This window comes from Panthera onca, chromosome B3, assembly GCF_046562875.1.
Source record: "Panthera onca isolate mPanOnc1 chromosome B3, mPanOnc1 haplotype 2, whole genome shotgun sequence".
Classification (NCBI taxonomy): domain Eukaryota; kingdom Metazoa; phylum Chordata; class Mammalia; order Carnivora; family Felidae; genus Panthera; species Panthera onca.
Window position 1 is genome coordinate 113,710,990 of NC_138344.1, and position 21,962 is coordinate 113,732,951.

Genomic DNA, 21,962 nt, shown 5'->3' on the forward strand with positions numbered 1-21,962 from the left:
AGGGATGAGAAATCTACTAATGCACAAAGTGATGCTTTCAGTAGGAAATCCTTAGGCCCTACCATGTTATTATCAAAAATGATGGGGTGCCTGGATGCCTGAGTCGGTTAAATGTCCGACTCTTTATCTCAGCTCAGTCTTGATATCAGGGTCATGAGCTCAAGCCCCACATCGGGCTCTGTGAAAAAATGATGAGGGTGAAGCTTTCTGTTGATACCATTGTCAGACTATGCAAAACACACCAACTCAAACTTCATTCATTCATTCATTCATTCACATGTCCATTTAACAAATATCTATTGAACACACCTTGTATGTACATGAATCGAATACTATACATTATCTACCATCCCCCCCCAAGAGTTCATAGCTCTAGATAAGGGCACTCAGGGAAACTGAGAAATTATAATAGGTTATAATTAAAGCCTAAAGCAAGGTAAGAAAAATGAACCATGGTGCACAAAGAAAAGTGTTGTAAGTTCTACTCACAGCTTCTGGAAGCTCTTCACAGTATAGAAGAAATGTAAGTTGGGGGTTACCTGGGTGGCTCAGTCAGTTAAGCATCCAACTCTTGGTTTTGGCTCAGGTCATGATCTCACAATTCATGGGATCAAGCCCCATGTCAGGCTCTGCGCTGACAGAGTGGAGCCTGCTTGGGATTCTCTCTCTCCCTCCCTCCCTTTCTGCCCCACCTTCTCAAAATAAATAAATAAAAATTTAAAAAAAAAGAAAAAGATTTGTAAGTTGGGGTTAACAGTGAGTAGGAGTTTTCCAGGAGATTAGACTGATGTTTTCATTGTGGACGTGAGTGTACCTCACTATGCATCTGACCTCCAGAAAGTCAGGACACAGTGGGTGACAATCTTCTGTAGAACATGTGCCACATCACCCATCAGGAGCCATAGCTGTGCTTTCTTCAGCAATGAATCTGGGGACTAGTGGCCCAACATAGGCCTTAACATTTGATACAACCAGAAGACATCTCAGAACAGAGTCCTGAGCATGTTCATCCAGAGATGGCTCTTTATTAGGAAACTGAGTGTCCAGCTGTACTTAAGCATGTATGCAAAAATGCCTGGACAAAGATTGGAGAGGGTTTGCACTTTGGGGGGGTCAAACTTGTCATGGGTTTCAGTCCTTTGGTTATGCCCCTTGCTCCCTCTCCCTGCCATATGGGCCTCCCTCTTCCCAGAGTGTCTGATGATATCTACTCATGGTTTAAGACTCAGCTCAAATGCCATCTTCTTTAAGAAGACTTTCCCAAAATTTCTGGATTGAATGGCCATTGCCTTTCTTACCCCACCTTGGTACATGTTACATCTTACCTGTATCAGAAGTCACTGTATTCATTTATTTACATGTCTACTACCTGGGGGCAGGAGGTGAGTCTTTCTCATCTATGTAACCCCAGTTCCCAAGTGCCTGGTGAACTTTTATTGAATGGATACAGGCTGCACTTATATGCTTAGCATGCCCTGGAGTCTTCTAACAGAGCAGAAGATATTCTATTGCAAAGTCCTTCTTGATAAAATCATGGTGTCTAATAACCCTGTTTCACATATAAAGAAACTAATGTGTAAAGGGAGGCAAGTCCAGAATGTACTTGAATCCAGGAGTGTAAATCCCAACCAAGACTGTCCTGAGACCAAAATTCCTCGGAGCCCCTGGGCCACCCCAAGTCGGATGCAATTCTAAACAAGCCAGAGCCTCACCGAACAGCTCCACAGTGCTGGGCTCCACTGTGTTCTGGAAGGTTCTTCTGAATTGTGCTTCCAGAAGGTCGGGACAGGGAGAAGCCGCAAAGGCCCGGCGCAGTATCAGGTTCCCCCTTTTCTGTCAGCAGGCATGGAAGAGGCTTTAAGAAAATGGAGTAGTATTATTTGTTTGTTTTTACAGTGACTCATCTGTCGTAACTGGGTTAAAGTCCACTTAAAGAAAAGGAGAACAAAAGACCTCCTGTTAGTGCTGGAAGTTTGCCTCTTGAGATATCACTGAGAGGAACTGGGAAGAAAAAAAAAAAAAACCCAGCAGGGCAGAGGAAGCTGCAGGCCTTCAGGAACACAGCAGCACTTGGAAAGGCAAACACAGTGACTTTCATCTCCAGCGCCCTATCTGAGCTGGCCGCTCCCCTTGCTGTTGCTTTGTGACCCACTGCAGTGCTAGCCATCAGACACAGACCAGTGCCCTGTTCCCACACTCTTCGAACATGAGGAGGTTGCCAGGAGCTATGGCATTACGGGCAAATCTCCATATTCAACCAACTCGAGTCTGGGGAGGAGGAGGAGGATGGCGGTGTCAGTGGTGATATTAACGTAAAAAACCTACTAAGTGCCAGGCACCATCCTAACATTATGTATCACAACGCACTTCAAAAACCCCCAGGAGGCTACCATGCTACCTCCCCAGCTGCCGCAGGAGATGCCAAAAGGCAGAAATCTGGTCCCGTACTCTTTGGGAAACCCATTGGCGTCAGTGCGGGTACAGGAACCACGGGGCTGGTGGGCTTCAGATGGGGTGGGACCAGGTTTCCAAGTGGCATCTTCCAGAGTGCAAACTCAGACCATCCGAACCCAAGATGCAAGGACTTACACCCTTGCAGTCTTCAAATTAAAACAACAACAACAACAACAACAACAACAACAAGCTGGAGAAAGACAAGACTCTACAGTTCTCTGCCGTCCAATCAGCCGCACCTGTGGTACACTTGCATCCGTGTCCTTTATCTGCTAGTTCTTTGAAAATATTATTCTCACCTCTGGCCACCCAGACATGAGGCAGGTCCGTACCATGACTGCCCATTCTAGTTTTGGTTCCTCCTCCCCTTAATTGTAAAAAGCTGGAATTTCTCAGCTCCAAGGCTGTGAAAGACAGATGGGGACATGAAGGAGAAGATAAAAATCCCCTGAAAGTTCCAGGTCCCTCCTCCATCATAAGTGTTTCGTATCACTCTCTTTCTTCCCAGGGACCTTCCTGTCCCTCAGAGACTAGGGTCCCAGACCTCTTCCCTGCAGCATGATAAGACTTTCTGGGCCTTCCAATTCAAATAGTCAACCCTAATCATTCCATTTCCTGAACAAGACTTATTTTAGGTAATTTATGTTCAAACACCAAGAATTCCTCAACAGAAACCCCCGGATGAAAGTGTTATTGTGCTAATCTGTCCTCTCTTTGCTCATGGATAACCACATTCCACCAAATGCCGCAGACGGGTGTGGGAAGCCACTTACTTGCCGTGGTAGAGGTGCCATAATTAAGCTGCTCCGATGCAGGGTTGGTCCTCTGCTTTTCTGTACGCTGCTCTGTGACTTTGAGGGGATTATTTGCGCTAACAAGCAAGGCCTCCACAAACAATGGGTTGAGAGGACGACTCAAAAGAAGCCGACCCAGTGCTCTCTGGGATGCTTCTCCCTTTGACTGGCCTCACGAAGATCAGGCCCCTGATGGAATCACTGGAGATTTAGGGCTTGATTAAACCCTGGCTTTGGGCCAACATGCTGGTGGCCCCTTGATTTTCCCAGGTCCACCCAAGTGGCATAAACACCAGAGTAAGAATATGAACCGCTTAGCTGATCCCACAAGAGTCACTGCTCATTAGCTAGGAGTCTTAGTATCACCAGCTCACAGGGTTCAACAGGCATCAGCATGCCCGATCCTGGAAGGACAGCCTGGCTTTAGGTTAATTGTCCCTACATCTGCACTCTCTGGAGCTACAGCTGGGGGGCTTTGTAGACCAACTTCACCATTGGGATCTTTGGGATTCCCATCCTTTCTTGGCCCAGGAAAGCCCAAGCTCTCCACCAGAGGCAACTAAATCATCTTAGTGGGCTGTCCCTGATTATTATTGGCAGTTAGCGATCATTTTGCTTCTGAACAAATGGTTGGATCTTGCACAGCCCAAAGCATAAAGACTGGCCATGTTCACCTACTGGAGGGCACTGGAGAATTTCTCATGTGAGGGTACGCATGAAACACAAACGGAGCAACTGCATCCTTTCTTGAGTTTGGCGATTTTGTTGTTGCTTTGACTCAGCATTTGCTTGTGACCCTTAAGGACTCAGAAGACAGAGTAAGCTGCTTAGGTCCCCATATGGCTCAGGACAGAGCAAACAATATTCATTCCCCGAGCCCCACAGCTAGCAGTCTCAGGGATCCCCAGGATTATCCTGAGGCTACCCCCGAAAGCATGAACCCCGTAGTTGGTCTGTCTCCTAGCCAAGTCTCACCAGGAACCTGCATGTCCTGGCAAGATGTGGGTGACTTAGGAATGGCCTAACAACAGAAGGGGGAGAGCCAGGTATGACACCTCCCACCCTGACCAGCTGTGTGATCTTGGTTCTCATCTCTGCCGTAGTATCCATGCCCATGAACACGATGACGATCCTGCCACCAACTTTTCCCCTGTAGGAGGCTGCAAGAGTGAATTCATTAATGTTTATTGAGCACCGGGATTTCTTTGGAGAGTGGCCTTTATAAATATAAGGCATGATTAAAGGATGTCAGTTTGCTAACTCTCAGAGGAAGTACTTAATGGGATCAGGGCTAAATATCTTGATGATTGAGTTTCATTCTTTATTCAAATATGCACAGGGCTCCCATCACTCAATTCTGCCGTCCACTCATGTTATTATCCTGCTTTATTTTCTTATTTCCATATATAATAGTACAACAGCTGTTCCCCTCATACCATGCTTACCCACTGCCTCCTTCCCTCACCCCAGCTTCTGACACCTCCCCTGAGGTTACCAAGGCCACCTGATTGTCAAGCTCATTGGCTTTGTCTCATTCCTCATTCTCCTTGTCCTTTCTGAGCATGGCGCTGGTCACTACCCGCTCCTCACCCTCGAAAGTCTTATTCTGTGGTTTCCTCAACCCCGGCAGGTCCAAACTGATGTCACCATTGTCTTCAAATCAGTTCCCTGCCCTGCCCTCCAAACCTCCCTCTCCACGGACAACCCCCAGTGCAGGCCCTTACTGTCCTAGCCTGCCCGGTTCTTAAAAAAACCTATCCCTGCCCTCTACACTCGAGGCAGGTGTGACACATGTATGTCTCTGAACTGTTCCACAGGCCTCTCTGCACCACCTAGGCCTCTGGCTGTTCTTTTCCCAAGCCCACCTCAGTCTCCTGTGCCCTGCCGGTGGGTGAGCTGCTTCAGATCCAGACACCATAGGACCCGCTCTCCTGCTCGCCCACCTTCCTGCCTGCTTCCCAGACCAGCAGACACTCTTGCTCCCAGCAGGCCATCTGAACTGACTGAAAATCTAGCAGCCCTTCTTCTAGGGGCACCATGACAGACTTGTCCCCTCCAACAGCCCCTGGTGGACCCAGCCAAACAGACACACGTCAACACTTCCATAGACACACAAACGCTGATATACACAGGTGTGCAAAGAGATGTGGGTACACGCACAGGCACACCCAGACACACGCACAGGCACATACACAAGCACACACAGACATAGAGGCTCATATATACAGATACATACATACTCATGTAGACATACACAAATACTCAGATATAGACACAGACACAAATACTCACATAGACATACAAACACATACTGACAGCCAGAAGCACCCAAACAGATGTGTACATAGACACACATACTCACATAGGCATGCACGTTAATACACAAAGTCACAAGCATACACACACAGAGACACACAGATGGATTTTTGCTGCTCTCCCAGCATCCTGACAGGCTGAACTGATCCCCCTCACCCCTGCTGAGTAGCCAATTCTTACTCCTGCCCTTCTTCATTCTCATCTGTATTAGTCAGGGTTCTCCGAGAAACAGAACCAATAGAATATATATATGTCTGTCTGTCTCTCTTTCTACACACACACACACACACACACACACACAGAAATTTTAAGAAACTGGCTCATGCAATTGGCTGGTAAGTCTGAAATCTGCAGCTTGAGTCCGAAGGCAGTCTGGAGGCAGAATTCCCTTTGCCTCAGGGGACTCCAATCTTTTCTCTCAAGGCCTCCAATGGATTGGATGAGGGCCATCACATTATGGAGGGTCATCTGCTCTATGCAAAGTGTACTGATTGCAATGTTAATCTTATCTAAAACAAAAAAATAAAGAAAACCTTCAGAGCAACACCTAGACTGATACTTCATCAAGTATCTGGTACCGTGGCCTAACCAAGTTGACACACAAAGTTAGCCACCACCTGGCGGCAAGCCAGTGCTCATGTAAGTCTCCCAAAACGTCACCCTTATCACAATGGCTCCCTGCTCTAAAACTTAAACATCTTCACTCCTGGATCAGAGTAGGCACGTGGTAAATATTTGTTCAGTAATTAAATAACGAATAGCCTTTGTGACAGGCTCTACACACAGCTCAACACAGGAGACTGTTTTGAGGGCCCAACAGTGAGCTCTGCTAAGAGCTGAGGATGCAAATATCAAAAGCCACTCTACACATTCCTTGTCTTTTCCGTCTGCCTTCTTGAGGCCAGGAGCTGTGCTGCTGATGTCTCTAATCCTGTCACAGTGCGCAACGGAGTCCTTTATACAAAGCAGGCCGTCAGTTGTGGATAAATTAACTTGATCCTTTTTACTGATCCCTATATCAAATTTACCTGAAATAGGACACATTGTAGAGCCCCATTTTTAAAAGTATGATTCGTAGCGTCCAAGCCCGTTTCTACCTTTATTTTTAAGATGCAGATGTGAAGAGGTATTTTCATACTCAGGAAGGATATATATACCACAGAACATTGACAGTGGTCTCTAGGGGTGGGCTTGTGGGTGGCTTCTATTTGATTTTTTATACTTTTCTGTGTCTTCCCCATTGTCCTCTGTGACCATGTGTTATTTTTATAACCATAAAAAAACTGCGTGTTTTTTTCTTTCATCTTTTCATTTATGAGTATGCAGAGATTCAGGGTCCCGCTCTGTGCGCTTTCTTGAGGCCCTTGGCATACCCCTTGGCTTTCCTTTGAAGAGAAGGCGTTCTGGGACACCCTTGTAAAAATCTGTGAGGTCATAAAGGTAAAGTTAACTGCAAACGGTTGTTCTGTTTTAATTATGTCCAAGTGTCGGGTAACATGGAACTTTCAAGGAAAGCGTTCAGGGAGTTAATGATTACGGCTGTTGTTAAACTGTTGTTAAGACGGAGAGCCGGTGCCGGGAAGTTGGGCACAGCGTCTTGCCTCCAGCCACTCCTCCAGTGCCCGGCCCTGCCACCGCTCCTGGGCCGCCTGTCGCCTGTCAGCCTGCTGTCAGGCTGCGTCCCAGCCAGACGAACAACACCCAGCCATGATGGAAGCGACTGTTCCTTGAACTTTGCTTCAGTCCCGCCTGCCGGGGTCTCCGGAGGAAGTGTTCACCTCTAGCCCAAATGAAATGGAGCTTCAGAAAAGCCTCAACAGAGGCCCCGAACTTTGTATTTCTCAGACTGCCAGAGCCACCAGCTGCTGAGTGCCACGGAACTCCCAAAACCATGAAGGGGAAACCAAAGAGCTGGAGGAACGCAGACATCGCGTGGCCCCGAGAGTCTGTCTCCAGGGTGACCCGGACATGCGGCAGGTGGGCCCGGGGAGTGACAGGGGCCGCTTGCAGGAAGGTGGGGCGAACCAGAACAAGGAGGCCACGCCCACTCGGAGGCTGAAATTCCAAGAAACTCGCCCTGCGCAAGGCCAAATTTGTGAAATCCTCTCGTCCTGGAAAGGATCCCACACAAATTTCTGGGGTTTCCAGTGTGATATTTGATAAGTGCCAATGGGCTGAAAATATTCCCAAGATTTTTGGGCTTTGTACAGTTAGTGGTGGCTGCCGAAGGCCGTCTCACCGCCTGCAGTGTCCCGCCAGTGGCTGCGGTGGCCAGGCAAGGGCTGGCATTTGTGCCTGACCGCTTTGGCCCTCCCGTGGGGCGTGCCCTGCCATCTGGGCCTGCGGAGGAAAGCAGGGCTCCGGTTCCACGTCCTCACAGGCAGCATCCCCTGCAGGCAAAGAGATAGCAGCGGCCCCCCCAAATGCCCTGGTGGCAGCACAGTAGGCCCCAGCCAGGCTGCCCTCCTTGCTCCCTTTCAGCCACCGAATGCCAGAGCTGGAGGAAATCTTTGTGCTCATCCACCCAACCTCCTCACTGACTAGCAGGTACCCCCTCAGACGCGAGCTCCCTGAGGGCAGAGCGGGGCTGGCTCTGGTCTTCGTACCTTTGTGTTCCCAGAGCCTGGCACTGCGTAGGGCTCCCCAAGTAGGAGGTGAATGAGTGGGCGAATGAACGAACCAACTCTCTTCTTGTTGTCTTACCTGCACAGAGTGACACTTTGGACAGGTCACATTTTCCTCTGTCCCCTCGGCTTTTTGGTAGAATGAGCCCACTGCTGTCGGTTCCCCTCCCAGCTCACAGAATCCCCAGAGCCAAGCCCGCCACGGCCTTCTGGTGAGTGTCTCAGGAGGAGCACCCACAGAAAGGAGGAGCACCCACAGAAAGGATTACCAACCTCAGCCTTCGTATCTGTTTCCCAGGGCTGCTGTAACAGGACCACAAACTTGGTGAAGCTTGGCTTACAACAGGAATGTATTCCCCCACAGTTCTGGAGGCTGGAAGTCTGAAATCAAGGCGTTGGCAAGGTTGTCTCTTGCTGAGGGCTCTGAGGGAGAATCTGTTCCAGGCCTCTCTCCAGATTCTGGTGGTTGCCTGCTATCCTTAGCACTCCCTGACATATCGCTTCTCGGCCTTTTGGCTAAGATCAAGTGTAGCACTCCCTGACATCTGGCTGCGTGATCGCTCCGATCCCTGTCTCCCTCTTCATGTGCCACTCTCCCTGTGTCTCTCCTCTTCTTGTAAGGAACCGTATCTCAAGACTCAGCCTCTCCACTGCACTGGCCTGGGCCAACTGCCAATCTGCTGTGTCACCTTGGAGAGGTGTCTTTACTTCTCTGTGCAGTTTTCCTGCTTAAACTTTGGAAGGAATTAAGGGTTTACCCTACTCCAGTATGACCTCATCTTCACAAATTACATCTGCCGCGACCCTACTTTAACAGGACACGTTCTGAGCTCCAAGAAGGACATGGATTTTAGGGGGCTACCATCCAACCCAGAACAGCCTTCCTGCTCCCACCCCGACAAAGTTCTATCTTATTCTCCACCTCCATCACTGCCCCTTCCTTTAGTTGGGGGTGTGGGCTTCGGGAATGTGGTTTTCACCTGCTCACTAGTCTAAGCAGCAGTTGGGAGGCCAAGGGTAGGGAGCTGTCTGTCACTGTTTCCCTCCATGGACGTGGACACCCTGGGGTTCCCTGAACTGCCAAGTCTGAACTATAAGTCAGTAGACCCAGTCCACGCCGCATATTTGCGTCACCCGGGAAGCTCTTCACACACCCGGAGCGCTCCCAGGATGCCAGTTCACTTGGTCAGAGTGGCACCTGACGTGCCTATTTTTTGAAAGCTCATCAGGTGACTCTAATGTGAAGCCCGGATGAGAACAACTGTGTCAGATGCTGTGGAAACAGCTCTCTCTTTAGGAAAGGGGATGCAGCCACACTCACACACACACACACACACACACACACACACACACCAGGAATATGAGCTTCTGCAGTTCACTGACTGCTGGACCCTGAATACCCATTAGAAAATTCCCCCACCTACATCACAGGCTGCACGAGAGAACAAATACATACTTGGAGGACCTGAAACAGACAGCAGCAAGCACAAAATGTCCTTACGTTTCCTGTTTTACTTCGAAAGTTGGAATTTTGCTTTCCCTTCTATAATATAGCCATCTTCTTTTACAATTTAAAAAAAAGAGATTTTTTTTTTCTCCCAAAATATCCAAGTGTAGAAATGAGGCTCCAGAAAGATGTGCCATGTTTAAGCTGTGGCTTTGTAGACTCTTCAACACCTTATTAGGTCCCCCTGAGGTTCCCGACTTTGATAAGCCCAGACAGAGTGTGAGAGGGAGCAATCAAGCTGCTCAAACTTTGGAACAAATTGCATCTTACGGAGGACAGCCTGTGCCCAGAGAGATTAGGTAACTCACCCAAGATCACACAGTTTGTCATCAGTGGGAACTGTATCTCAAGATCCAACTTTGCCACTGCACCGACTTAGGTCAACTGCAGATTTGCTGTGTGACCTTGGATAAGGGTCTTTACCTCTCTGTGTCGGTTTTCCTGCCCATAAAATGCTGATGATATCTGTTCCAACTCAGAGGATGTGTGTGGAAGCACTTAAAAATTGTATGGAAAGGCAAGGCGCTGTAATCGTGGTGGTTACAGCCTAATACTTCTAGGGGAGGCACGGTGACGCCCCCAGGAGGGGCCGCTGCAGGGTCATGCTGACAGGCCACTGTCTGAGGGAAGAGCAGTGCGGTGCACTCTGCCCCTTTGAGCTGAGAGGTCCAGGTGAGCTCCCTAACGTTCCAGTCCAGGGAAGGCGGGGTCCTTGGGAGCTTATGCCCCTCACCTCAGTTTGCTCTCCCCTGCTCCAAGCTCTGATCTGCCTGGCCCCAGCCAGGGTAACAGGCCAAGAAGGCATTTCCCCCCCAAAACAACCTTCTTGTCCCAATCCTGAGAATGTCATTTCAAAAGGGTAAGTAAGTCATGGAAAACTAAGTGGCAAACAACAGCACTGCCAGCCTCTTCTTTCTCCTCTCACGAGGCCGCAGAGACCTTTCCCCACAACCTGTCTCCTCGGGAGGAAGTGGGCGGCCAGCCTGCTCCGGACCCCTCCCTGGCTGTCCCAGTCCTGAGGAGGCTGCTCGGCCCAAGCCTGCCCTTTTCTGTTTACACTGGGAGAGGAGCTTCTGCGGAGCTTAAGTGCAGTTCTGGCCCTTTTGTTTGTTTTCAAGTCAAGTTACAACTTTGCTTCTGGATTTATTGCAAATTCCACGTATCTTCTTCTGTCCAGGGTCTCTGCACAAATCCTTGAGAGCTTCCCTCCTCCTCTGTGGACAAATAACCAGAGGCCCGGGGAAGGGGCAAGGAACACAGGGATGGGTGGGTAGAACGACAGACAGATGCAGAGGAGGCACACCAGGAAGGGCCAGAGGCTGTCCCCCGGTGCCTCAGGGGGACAGAGTGCGTCTGGCAACGCAGAAGCAGCCATAGGTCACCCAGGGAGGACAGAGCCAAAGGAAGGCCAGCCACCCAACGTCCTGCCCCCTTGCTGCAAAGACCTCCACGGGGAGGAAGAACCGGGCTGAAAGGCAAAGAAACCCCAGGCCTCAGCGGAGGGAATAAAGAAAGGAAGTTCTGATTTGGAGGGAAGGAGCCCACGTGGTTTCTGGCAGGCGTTGGTCCGAGTTCCAAGGGGCCTAAAAAAGGACACCACGAGGAGCTGTGTGACAAGGGCTGCGGGTCTGAGGGTTAGGCCCATCGAGGCCCACCCCAGGCATGGCGGGGCCGGCGGGGAAGGCCCAGGACACGGCTGGGCACCAGCACAGCATCTGAGAGTTCCCGTCCCCGCTCTTTCCTCCCCAAACACCATGGTCCCCATAAACCACTGATGAAGAGCAAACAACTACAAGCTGAAGCCCACCAGGGAGAGAAAGAGAATCAAACCGAACGGAACAAACTGATAGCGGGGTGTCCAGCCATGCTGTTGGCTGGTCCTCCTTCCCGGCTGGAGCCCCCACCCCACCCCACTCCGGCTTGTGCCAGGAGCACTCACTGGCTTCAAGCCCTGTGTTGCAGTGTGGGAGAGGTGAGGGGTGGTCCCAGGGGCCGGCAAAGCGGGACTGCTGGAATCTCAGCTCCCAGTGACTTGACCCAGAGTTGGGTTTTAACCTCCCCTGACCTGGGGCAGCAGCGGCAGGTAGCTGGGATGACCACAGGGTGCCCTCAAGTCCTCACTGAAGGACTCACTTTTCCCATCACCCCTCCATGTCATGGTCCAAAGGCATGAGACTCAGCCCTCAGCAGTCCAGCCCGGGGCCGCATTCAAGGAGCCTCAGGAAGTGGGGGTTGAGTGAATGAGAACAGGCCAGGCCCCCTCTGCCTTGAGGAGCCGTTCTGGCTTCCTGAAACAGGTGCTGTTGCTAACCCATAGAACGAATGGAAGGACCTTCCACAGCCAGGCCTGGGTTCCACCCTCCTGGAGCTGTTGGGCCCTGGTGCTTCCTGTCACTCATCACTCTGCCACAAGACCAACCTCCCTCTCCTCAAGCCTCTGCCCTTTGCATGCACGCCCTCATCTTTCCAGCCTCCAGCCTGTTCCATCTCAGTCTCTCTCATCTGCCTGGCCCCCTTAGCCACCTCCCACACTCACTTCCCAGACCTCGCCACCAGTGGCTCTGGAACATCAGCTTCTCCTCTCACCTCTTCCTTTCTGCCACTGTCCTCTCCTACCCTTTCTTGTGCCCACCCCCTGCCCATGTCCCTTTAAGAGCTTCCTTTTCCACCCAAGCTTTCATCTGCACCACTCTCCTCTCTGGCCAGCAAGTCAGCCAAACCACTGTCCCTGAGGCCTTCCCCCCTCCTTGGACTCCCCAGACCCCACGTCCACCTTCCACCCACAGAGTCTCTCACTGCTCACCAGACCAAGAAGATCCAGGCATCTCTTCAGGGGCTTCCTTGCACCTCTTTCCCCCATCTCACGGTTCCTTCACATCACCCTCTCATCTTCCCTTCCCTCGGTCTGTGTGCAGCTGACACCCCATCTTCCTCTGCAAAACTAACTTACTTACCAGGCCCAAAGCGGCCTCATCGGCTCTTGTCTCTTCCATGCCATGCCATCCTCTGTCCTCGTTCCTGGATCAGAAGTTGCATTAATGGGATTCCCTGTGATGCGAATGCACATTCACGTTTGAGAAGCATGGCACCAAAGCATGGCCACATCTTCCTTATCCTCAAATGGCTTCCCCTGGGCCCACTGTCTTTAAGTTCACCATCATTTTCTTTTGTTCCATGTATTACAAACTTCTTTATGGGGTCCCTGACACCTTCTGCTTCTATTTTCTCTCCTCGGGTTTTGGCAACTGGCCGCTGCTTGGGGCCATTTTCATAGGCCTTGCTCCCAACCATGGCCCCGGGAACCACCTCCATGACCCTCTCCTCACGTGGCTCAGCCCCCACTGACTACTCAGATTCTCTTCTTGGGCTCTCCTGACAACCTTCTTCCAGGTTTCCATTTCTCTTCCAGGTTTCCCTCTCTCTTCCTCAGTTTGGCCATCTCTGTTTATGAATCTCCACCCTCCCCATTGCCCAGGTTCAAAATCCTCAGAATTGTTTTCATCTCCCTTTCCTTCAGCCTCCAGAAACCTGCAGAATCTTCTTTTGCACTATTTTTTACATCCCTCCCCATCCCAATGTTGCTATCTAAATTCAAACCCTTGTCATCTCTCCCCCAGGACCTTTCTCCTCTGCCCTCGGGCCTCCTCTCTCGTGTCTACCTGCCAGTGGACGCAGAGCCCGTCAGAGTGGCCTGTCTCCCTCTCAAGAGCCCATGTGGACTGCTCCTGGCCCTTCAGCCAGGGAGATGCCCTCCTGTTCTAGCCCAGTCCTTGTTACTGCCATCATCAGTCACAGATATCGACTGAGGACCTGCTGTGTGATGTTTTCCTGTGCCCGGATCATAGTCCCTTATTTTCCACTCCCAAAACTTGCCACCTGCACTCACCCAGTTTTCCTCTTTTTGTTCACTTGCTTTATCTGCTCCCGTACCCACCTGTCAACACCTCATCTAAACATACTCAAGGCCTAGTCCCCAGCCCACCTTTCCAAGAAACCTGTAAGATTCCAAAGGTAGAATCAATTTCTGCCCTTCCCCATTCGCCCTTAGAATAGTGTTTGTTTTTTTATTACAACTGCATCCCAGTGTGTGTGTGTTGCGGGGGGTGGGGCGCTCCCTGGTTGGGTGGTCCTGCAGGCCAAGAACAGCCCTCGTGCAACTTGAAACTACACGTTTGGATTTCACAGAGGATAAAACTATGGCCAGAGTGGTCCTGGGTCTCTGATGCCGGTTGACGACAGCATCACATCCCAGCCCCGGCCTCCTGGTTCCTGGCACAGTTCTAGGGAGATCCAGAAAGCCAGGCTCCGTCCCCCATCGTCTGACAGCACATGCCCTCCACAGATGTACTCAACTATCGTCAACTCTTCTCTTCCTCCCAGACTGGCTGGAATAAAATCAGAACAGAGACCTTAGATGAGCAGCCAGGGGTCACACCCAGCCCATTTTCCCACCACCATCCCCAGGCCCTCACTGAATAGCCAGCAGTGAGTCCAGTCCTGTTTTCTGAACCTCCAGGGAAATTGCTTCCTCACCATTTTTAGCAGAGGACGCCATCATTCCCAACGTCTCCAGTGAAAAATATCTCTCTTTGCTCTTCTTTAAATGTTCCTCCCACCCCTCCAACTCTCAACGCCCGCGATAAATCAGCTTTTTCTCAGCCGGGTCTTCTGCAGAGGTGGGAAGGGCTTCTCCCGCACTCCCTAGACCACTATTGTTATTGCAGGAAGATTTCGGAAGTTTGCTAGGGCTTGTAACTCCTATAAGGAAATGCACCACATACAAGTAAACAAATCAGTGTGTTCTGCAAAAGTCAAATAGGACACCACCCCTCTGTATGACTGTCCACGCTGGGTGGTCACATAGGTCATTCTGTGAGAATTTGGAGAAAGACAAGCTTTTTCACTTAGCAAAGGCTTACGTAGGTCTTTGTGCTTGGGCACCCACGGCACAGAATGCACTCAGCCTCTACCACCAGATTTGTCCTGGGACATCCCAGTGCCTTTCGGATTCATTTTCAGCTCTCCTTGCTTCCAGTCTAGTTGTGGCCTTACCTGAAATCCAGTGAAGGATTCTCTTTTTCAGTTTCAGAAGGAATTGGTTCACTTACCTTCACAAAAGCCAGTGGAAGGATCATGCGTGTGACTCAGATCCTTTTGGTAAATTTCAAAGAACTGGCTGAGCAAATACAATTGCCATGCCGACCCGGGATGGCATAGATTGTGCTGTTGCTGCTGATAGCAGCAAGGGACATTTTGAAAGTCCTCTACCCCGCATTCTATACGACCTGGAGCAGAAAAATGGTCATTCCTTGGGAGGAGCTTATGTTCTCTTTCAAGGATAAGCTGAGCAAGCTGACCCAGGCAAGGGCTCTCACAGTTGAATGCTTTTGCTTGCGTGGGAAGTACAGCTGTCTCATTGGGGCCCAGGAGACAGACTGACGAGGGGAGAATTCCTGTGTTTGGGACTGGGCTTGAAAAGTCTCCGGTTTGTAACACCCAGCTTGCAGGAGAGCAGAAAGAATTTCCAGCTGTCGTTGGGGCGAGAGCCCCCCTGATTCTGACCAGGGCTGTTTCTGGGCTCTGGACTCTCCTGTCACTCCTCCTGAGCTGGTCACCCCATCAACACCCAGTCCCGTGGGCCAGCTCTGGAATCAGATGACCTATTACCATCGAGAAAATGGCAAAAGGTCAAATATGGTATGATTCTGCTTATATGAAGAACCTAGTGTAATCAAATTCAAAGACCCAGAAAGTAGAGCTGTGGTTGACAGGGGCAGGGTGGGGAGCAACAGGGAGCTTGTGTTTAACGGACATGTTTCAGTTTGGAAAGATGAACAAGTTCTGGAGACAAATGGTGAACACTGTGAATGTATTTAATGTCACAGGACTGGACACTTAAAACTGGTTGAAATAATACATTTTTTTGTTATATATATTTTACCACAATTTTAAAAAGGGAAAAAAACACAAGTGGGGACTGAGCCCAGATCATAACACTGCTGGGAAAAGACAGCCAGGTGATTCAGTTCTCAGCCCTAAAGAGAAGGGTGTGTGTGTGTGTCTGTGTGTGTGTGTGCACACACATGTGCGTGCACACATGCTGTGGGTGTCTGTGACCCTACGGGAGTGAAAATGGATCCACAAATGGCATGGTGAGGGAGGTGAACATATTAGACCAAGCCATTTCATCTCTGGGTGCTCCTTGCGACTAATTTGGGGGTCGTTCTTCATAATGCAGACCAATCAAAGATTCTCAGTGGAAACTGTTGTTTAAATGCCAAAGGGCCTGTGTAATATCCTTGGAGGGCTGGATGGGAGGCCTTTTCGTCAAGACTTGTTCAAAAACGCATCTGGCTTTTTCCAAGAAAGACTAGATTTTTTGGAGTCCGAGAAATTAGGGCTAGAGCTCAGGGCCTGCCACTGTGTGGTCAGTCATGATGCACGTTTAAATTCAAATGCCTAAGATCCAAAGAGTGGGGAAAGGGAAAATACTCTCTGTAAACTGTCAAGTGCCTCACAGTCGTCTTTTATCCTTACAGTTGAGCCTGGCTATGGAAACATAACATATCCAAGATAACAATGGATTTTTAAAGAATTCATGTGGCAGGAAAGTTAGCATAGATCCTAAAATAACAAATTCAACCCGCATGACCTGTTATAGGATTCTTCAGGCTTTGGAGGCAGGCCAGTAGCAATCACAGCTGTGAATAAAATCAAAAATCCTAGGGGCCAGACTTTCTGAGAAAATAAATTCTGTAGCCTTTGGCAGAAGGGGCTGGCCCAAGTTAAACCAGATATTGCTGTGAAAATGGCGTATTAAGCCTTTATCAGTTACCAACACCAAGGCATAAAGCCATTTCCAGCAGATCCTTATTTTTTTAATTCGCGTACTATAAAATACACCATTTAAAGTGCCTAACTCAGTGCGGGTTTTTTAGTGTGTTCACAAGGTCATGTAACCATCAATTACTATCTAATTCAGAATATTTTTTATCACCCCAGAAAGAAATGCCATGATCAGTCACTCCTTGTTTCTCCCTCCTCCCAGCCCCAAACAACCACTAATCTACTGTCTGCCTGGACATTTCGTGTAAGTGGAATGATGCAATATGTGACCTTTTGAGCCTGGCTTCTTTCACTTAGTATAATGTTTGCAGGGTTCATCTATGTTGTAGCATGTATCGGAATTTCCTTCCTTTGTATGACTGGATAATGTTCCATTGCACAGAGATACCACAGTTTGTTTATCCATTCATTGGTTGCACATTTTGATTATTTCTCCTTTTTGGCTAACACAAATAGTGCTGATATAAACATTCATGTATGTGTAGTGAACATGTATTTTCAATTCTCTCGGGTCCTTGTCCGAGAGTGGGATTGCTGGGTCACATGGTAACTCTATATTTAACTTTTTGAGGAATTGGCTAATTGTTTTCCAAAGCAGTTGTACCATTTTACCTTCCCACTGGTGATATGCAAGGGTTCCAATCTCTTCACGTTCTTGCAATACTTGTTATCGTCTGTCTTTTTCATTACAGCCATTCTAGTAGGTGTGGAGTGGTATCTCATTGTGATTTTGATTTGCATTTTCCTACTGACTAAAAATGTTGTGCATCTCTTCATGTGCTTATTGGCTATTTGTATATCTTCTTTGATGATATGTCTATTCAAGTCCTTTGGATATTTTAATTTTTTTATTATTTTTTTAAAGTTTATTTGAGAGAGAGAGAGAGCATGTGCATGAGCTGGTGAGGGGCAAAAAGAAAGGGAGAGAGAATCTTAAGCAGGCTCTGCTGATCGCATGGCCCTGACTCAGGGCTCCAACCCACGAACAGTGAGATCATGACCTGAGCTGAAATCAAGAGTTGCACGGCTAACTGACTAAGCCACCCAGGTGCCCTATCCTTTCCTTACGTTCCAAATTTATAATGTTTGCCTTTTTTATTATTGCATTTTAAGAGTTCTTTATATATTCTGGGTATAAATCTCTTATCATATATGTGATTTATAAATATTTTTCCCATTCCACAGGATGTCTTTTCACTTTCTTGATAGCATCTTTTGGCACAAATGTGTTTAATTTTTATGAAATCCAATTTATTTTTAATTTTGTTGCTTGTGTTTTTGGTATCATATCCAAGAAACCATTACCTAGTCCAAGGTCATAAAGATTTATACCTGGATTTTCTTCTAAGAATTTTATATATTTAGCTCTTTGATCCATTTTGAGTTAATTTTTGTATATGGTGTGAGGTAGAGATCCAACTTTATTCTTTTGCATGCAAATATCCATTTGTCTCAGCACCATAAGTTGAAAAGACTATTCTATTCCTATTGAATTGTCTTGATAGCTATGTCAAAAACAGATCTTTCTTCTTTTCTAATATAAGCATTTAAAGCTTTAAAATTCCATCCAAATGCTAAGTGAAAGGAACCAGACACAAAAGGCCACGTGGTGTAAGATTACTCGTACAAAATCTCCGGAATAGGCAAACCCATAGAAACAGAATGTAGATTAATGATTTCCAGGGGATAGGGGGAGGAAGGGGTTAGGACTGACTGCTAATAGGTATGGGGCTTCTTTGAGGGGTGATAGTAATGTTCTGAAATTAGATAGGAGTGATTGTTATTGTATTACATAGTGAATATAGTATAAAACACTAAACTGCATACTTTAAAATGATGAATTATATGTTATCTGAATTATATTTCAATTTTTAAAATGTTAAGCAGGCTGCATGGGTAAGAAGCAAAGTTAACAACTATTACTTTATTGCAATTGCAATTTAACAGTAGTTTCTGAGGGACCATAAGAAGATAATCCAAATTATGGTAATGGTTGCATGACCCTATAAATTTTCTTACAATCATTGAATTGTACACTTAAAATAGGTGAATTTTATAATATGGAATTTACACTTCAATAAATACGTTTTTAATAAAATCTTTAAAAACTTCATTCAAATTCTGCCTTAGCTAAATCCTATAAATTTTGATATATTATGCCTTCATTTTTATTCAATATAAAATCTTTTAAAATTATTTTTGCATTGTCTTCTTTGACCCACGGACTATTTGAAATGTGATATTAAACTTCTAAATATGTAGGCCTTTTCTAAACATCTTCCGATGGTTTTTATTCTAATTTATTTATTTTGTATTAAGTTTTATATTTTAAAAGTTAGTTTAGTCATTTGTGTGTGTGTGTGTGTGTGTGCATGTATGTATCCAAACTGTAGTCTGTTTTGATGAATATTCCATGGGATTTGAAAAGAAATATGTATTCTGCTATTGTGGAGTGGAGTGTTCTAAAAATATCAGATCATGTGAGTGAATAGTAGTGTTCATGTCTTCTTTTTTTTCTTTTTTGCCTATTCCATCAGTTCCTGAAAGAGGAGTGATGAAGTATCTAAGTGTAATTGTGGATTTGTCTATTTCTTCTGTCAATTTGGTCAGTTTTTGCTTCATGTATTATGAAGCTTTGTGGATGAACACACATTTAGGATTGTTATATCTTCCTAAAAAAACTTTTTATCATTATGAAATTATCCCCCTTTATCTCTGATAGCATTCCTTGTCCTCAAGTCTTCTTTCTCTACTAGTATAGCCTAGCTTTCTTATGTATTGCATGATATGTCTTTTTTCATTCTTTTTCTTTTAAACTATTTGTTTTCACATTTAAAATAAGTTTCATTTAAAATGTTTTTTTATCCAGTTTCATGATCTCTGCCTTTTAATTTGGGGTATTTGGGCCATTTGCATTTAATGACAAGTACATGCAATGTACTTACAATATGTTTGGCTTAGGTATAGCATTTTAATATTTGTTTTCTATTTGTTCCATCTGTTCTTTGTTCTCTTTCTTATCTTTCACTGCCTTCTTTTGGTTTGAGGGTTCTTATGATTTCATTTTTTCTACAATGACTTATTAGCTACAATCTCATGCCCTATGTGCTATTGTTGTTATACATTTTATTTCTACATATGGCAAATACTCCACAGTACTCTGTTATCATTTTTGCTCCAATATGTTAAAGAGATGCTTTTAATGGAAAATAAGTGTTTTATATTTACCCTCTTGTTTACCATCTCTAGCATTCTTCATTCTTTTGTGTAGATCCAAGTTTTATTTTCCTCCTGCCCAAAGAACTTCCTTTAACATTTCTCTAAGATGTTATGTGTCTCAAAAAGTATCTTGCCTTCATGTGTTTTTATTTTTTTTTAATGTTTTATTTTATTTTTGAGAGAGAGAGAGAGAGAGAGAGACAGAGAGAGACAGAGTGTAAGCTGGGGAAGGGGCAGAGAGAGGGAGACACAGAATCCAGAGCAGGCTCCAGTCTCTGAGCTGTCAGCACGGAGCCTGACATGGGGCTCAAACTCATGAGCTGTAAGATCATGACCTGAGCGAAGTTGGATGCTCAACCGACTGAGCCACCCAGGTGCCCCTTGCCTTCATTTTTAAAGGATATTTTCACTGGATACCGAATTCCAGATTGATTGGGTTTTTGTTTTTTTTTTTTTTTTAGCACATTAAAGATATCATGCCATTGTCTTCTGGCTTGCATAGTTTGGATCAGAAGTCTGCAAGTTTTTTTTTCATCTTTGTTCCTCCATAAAATATATCTATCTCAGCCTGCTTTTAAGATTTTCTCTTTATCAATAAGTTTTAGCAATTTGATTTTCTTTGTCATTATGCTTTGTTTATCCTGCTTGGGCTTATTGTGATTCTGGGGAATATAAGTGCTTATAATTTTTATCAAACTTGAAAAGTTTTTGGCCCATTGTTTTATCAAAAATGTGTTCTCTCCCTTTTCTCCCTTTGAATTACACATGTGTTAGACCACTTGATATTGTCCTGCAGGTTACTGAGACTCTTGTCACATTTTTCTGTTTTGTTTTGTTTTGTCTTTTTCCTCTCTGTGCTTCATTCTGGCTAGTTTCTATTGCTGTTTTCAATTCACTTATTTTTCGTCTGTAGTGTCCAGTTTGCTTTAAATTCCATCCACTGACTTTTCATTTCAGATATTATATTTTTTCATTGCTGGAAGTTCCATTTGATATACATATACATACATATATATATATATATATATATATATATATATATATATATATGTATATGTGTATATATATATATATACATTTGATATACATATACATATATGTATATGTATATGTATATATATATATATATATATATACACATATATATATATCTTTCATTCTTTCCTCATTCCATTCATGATTTTCTTTAAATCCTTAAGCATATTTTATATATTTATAAGAGCTCTTTTAATGTTACTGTCTGTTCAGTCTATCAATTCTGTCATTTTAAAGTCTGTTTCTATTGACTGATGTTTTTCTTAATTATGGGTCACATTTTCCTGCTACCTGGTGAGCCTAGTGATTTTTGATGGAATGTTGGATATTTTAAAAGTTACATTATTGATTGTCTTGTTTTGTTATCATTCTGTAAAGAATGTTGGGCTTTAATCTGGAAGGCAGTTAGGTTGTTTATGGATAAGATCAATCCTTTAAAGACATATTTTAAATTTTTTAGGGTGGGTCCGAAGTTTCTTTTTCTCTAAGGACAGTTTAGACCTACCAGTTGTCATGACTCTTACAAGGTGTCTACTAAATGCCCTGACTGGTCAAACTGGTTGATATTTGAACATTTATTAGTCCCATGTGAACTCTGAATTATACAGCTGATATCTCCTGATCATTCTTTGCCCAATATTATGGAGCTTCACTCTGGGTGTACATCTTAGTATTAAGCAAATACTCAAGAGGACCCTTATGCAGATATCTGGGGTTTTTTCCACATAGGCCCCCCTTTTTTAGAACTCTACCCCGCATCTTCCATCTTCCATCCAAAGTCTCACTGACCTTCAAGTTCTGTCTTTTAATGCAGCAAGACCACCATTCTCTGCTTGGAATTCCTTCTCCTGCTCTATAGTCCAGAATGTGTTTCCAATCAGAACCCAAGGTGATCACTGGGCTCATATCATTTATTTCCTTCATTTCAGGGATCACAGCCTTGGACTGCCTGTTGTACAGTATCTAAAGTCATCAATGTATCTATTTTTGTTTACTTTACTAGTTGTTGATGGTGGGAAAGTAAATCTGGATCCTGTTCTGCTGTCATGGCCAAAAGCAGAAATCCTAAGAACTAATTTTGATAAAGAAATAGTGGTGAGAGAGGGCAGTCCCATCAGTTAGACACTGATGAATTGGCTGGGCATCCCAGGGAATGCAGGAAGACCC

At 45.9% G+C, this 21,962-nt stretch overlaps 1 long non-coding RNA gene across 3 annotated transcripts; it reads right to left on the reverse strand.

The window, feature by feature from the left end:
* Positions 1–4,764: 4,764 nt before the first annotated feature.
* LOC144616641 (uncharacterized) lies at positions 4,765–15,079 on the reverse strand. 3 transcript variants are annotated; one of them, XR_013556053.2, is made up of 4 exons: positions 14,804–15,079; positions 12,650–12,743; positions 8,462–8,569; positions 4,765–7,954 (listed from the first exon to the last, which is right to left on the reverse strand). It is a non-coding gene; the product is annotated as an uncharacterized LOC144616641 (long non-coding RNA). The 3 variants fall into 3 exon arrangements; XR_013556054.2 differs by lacking the exon at positions 14,804–15,079 and having other exon boundaries at positions 4,765–7,904; positions 12,650–14,505; XR_013556052.2 differs by lacking the exon at positions 14,804–15,079 and having other exon boundaries at positions 12,650–14,505.
* Positions 15,080–21,962: the final 6,883 nt, after the last annotated feature.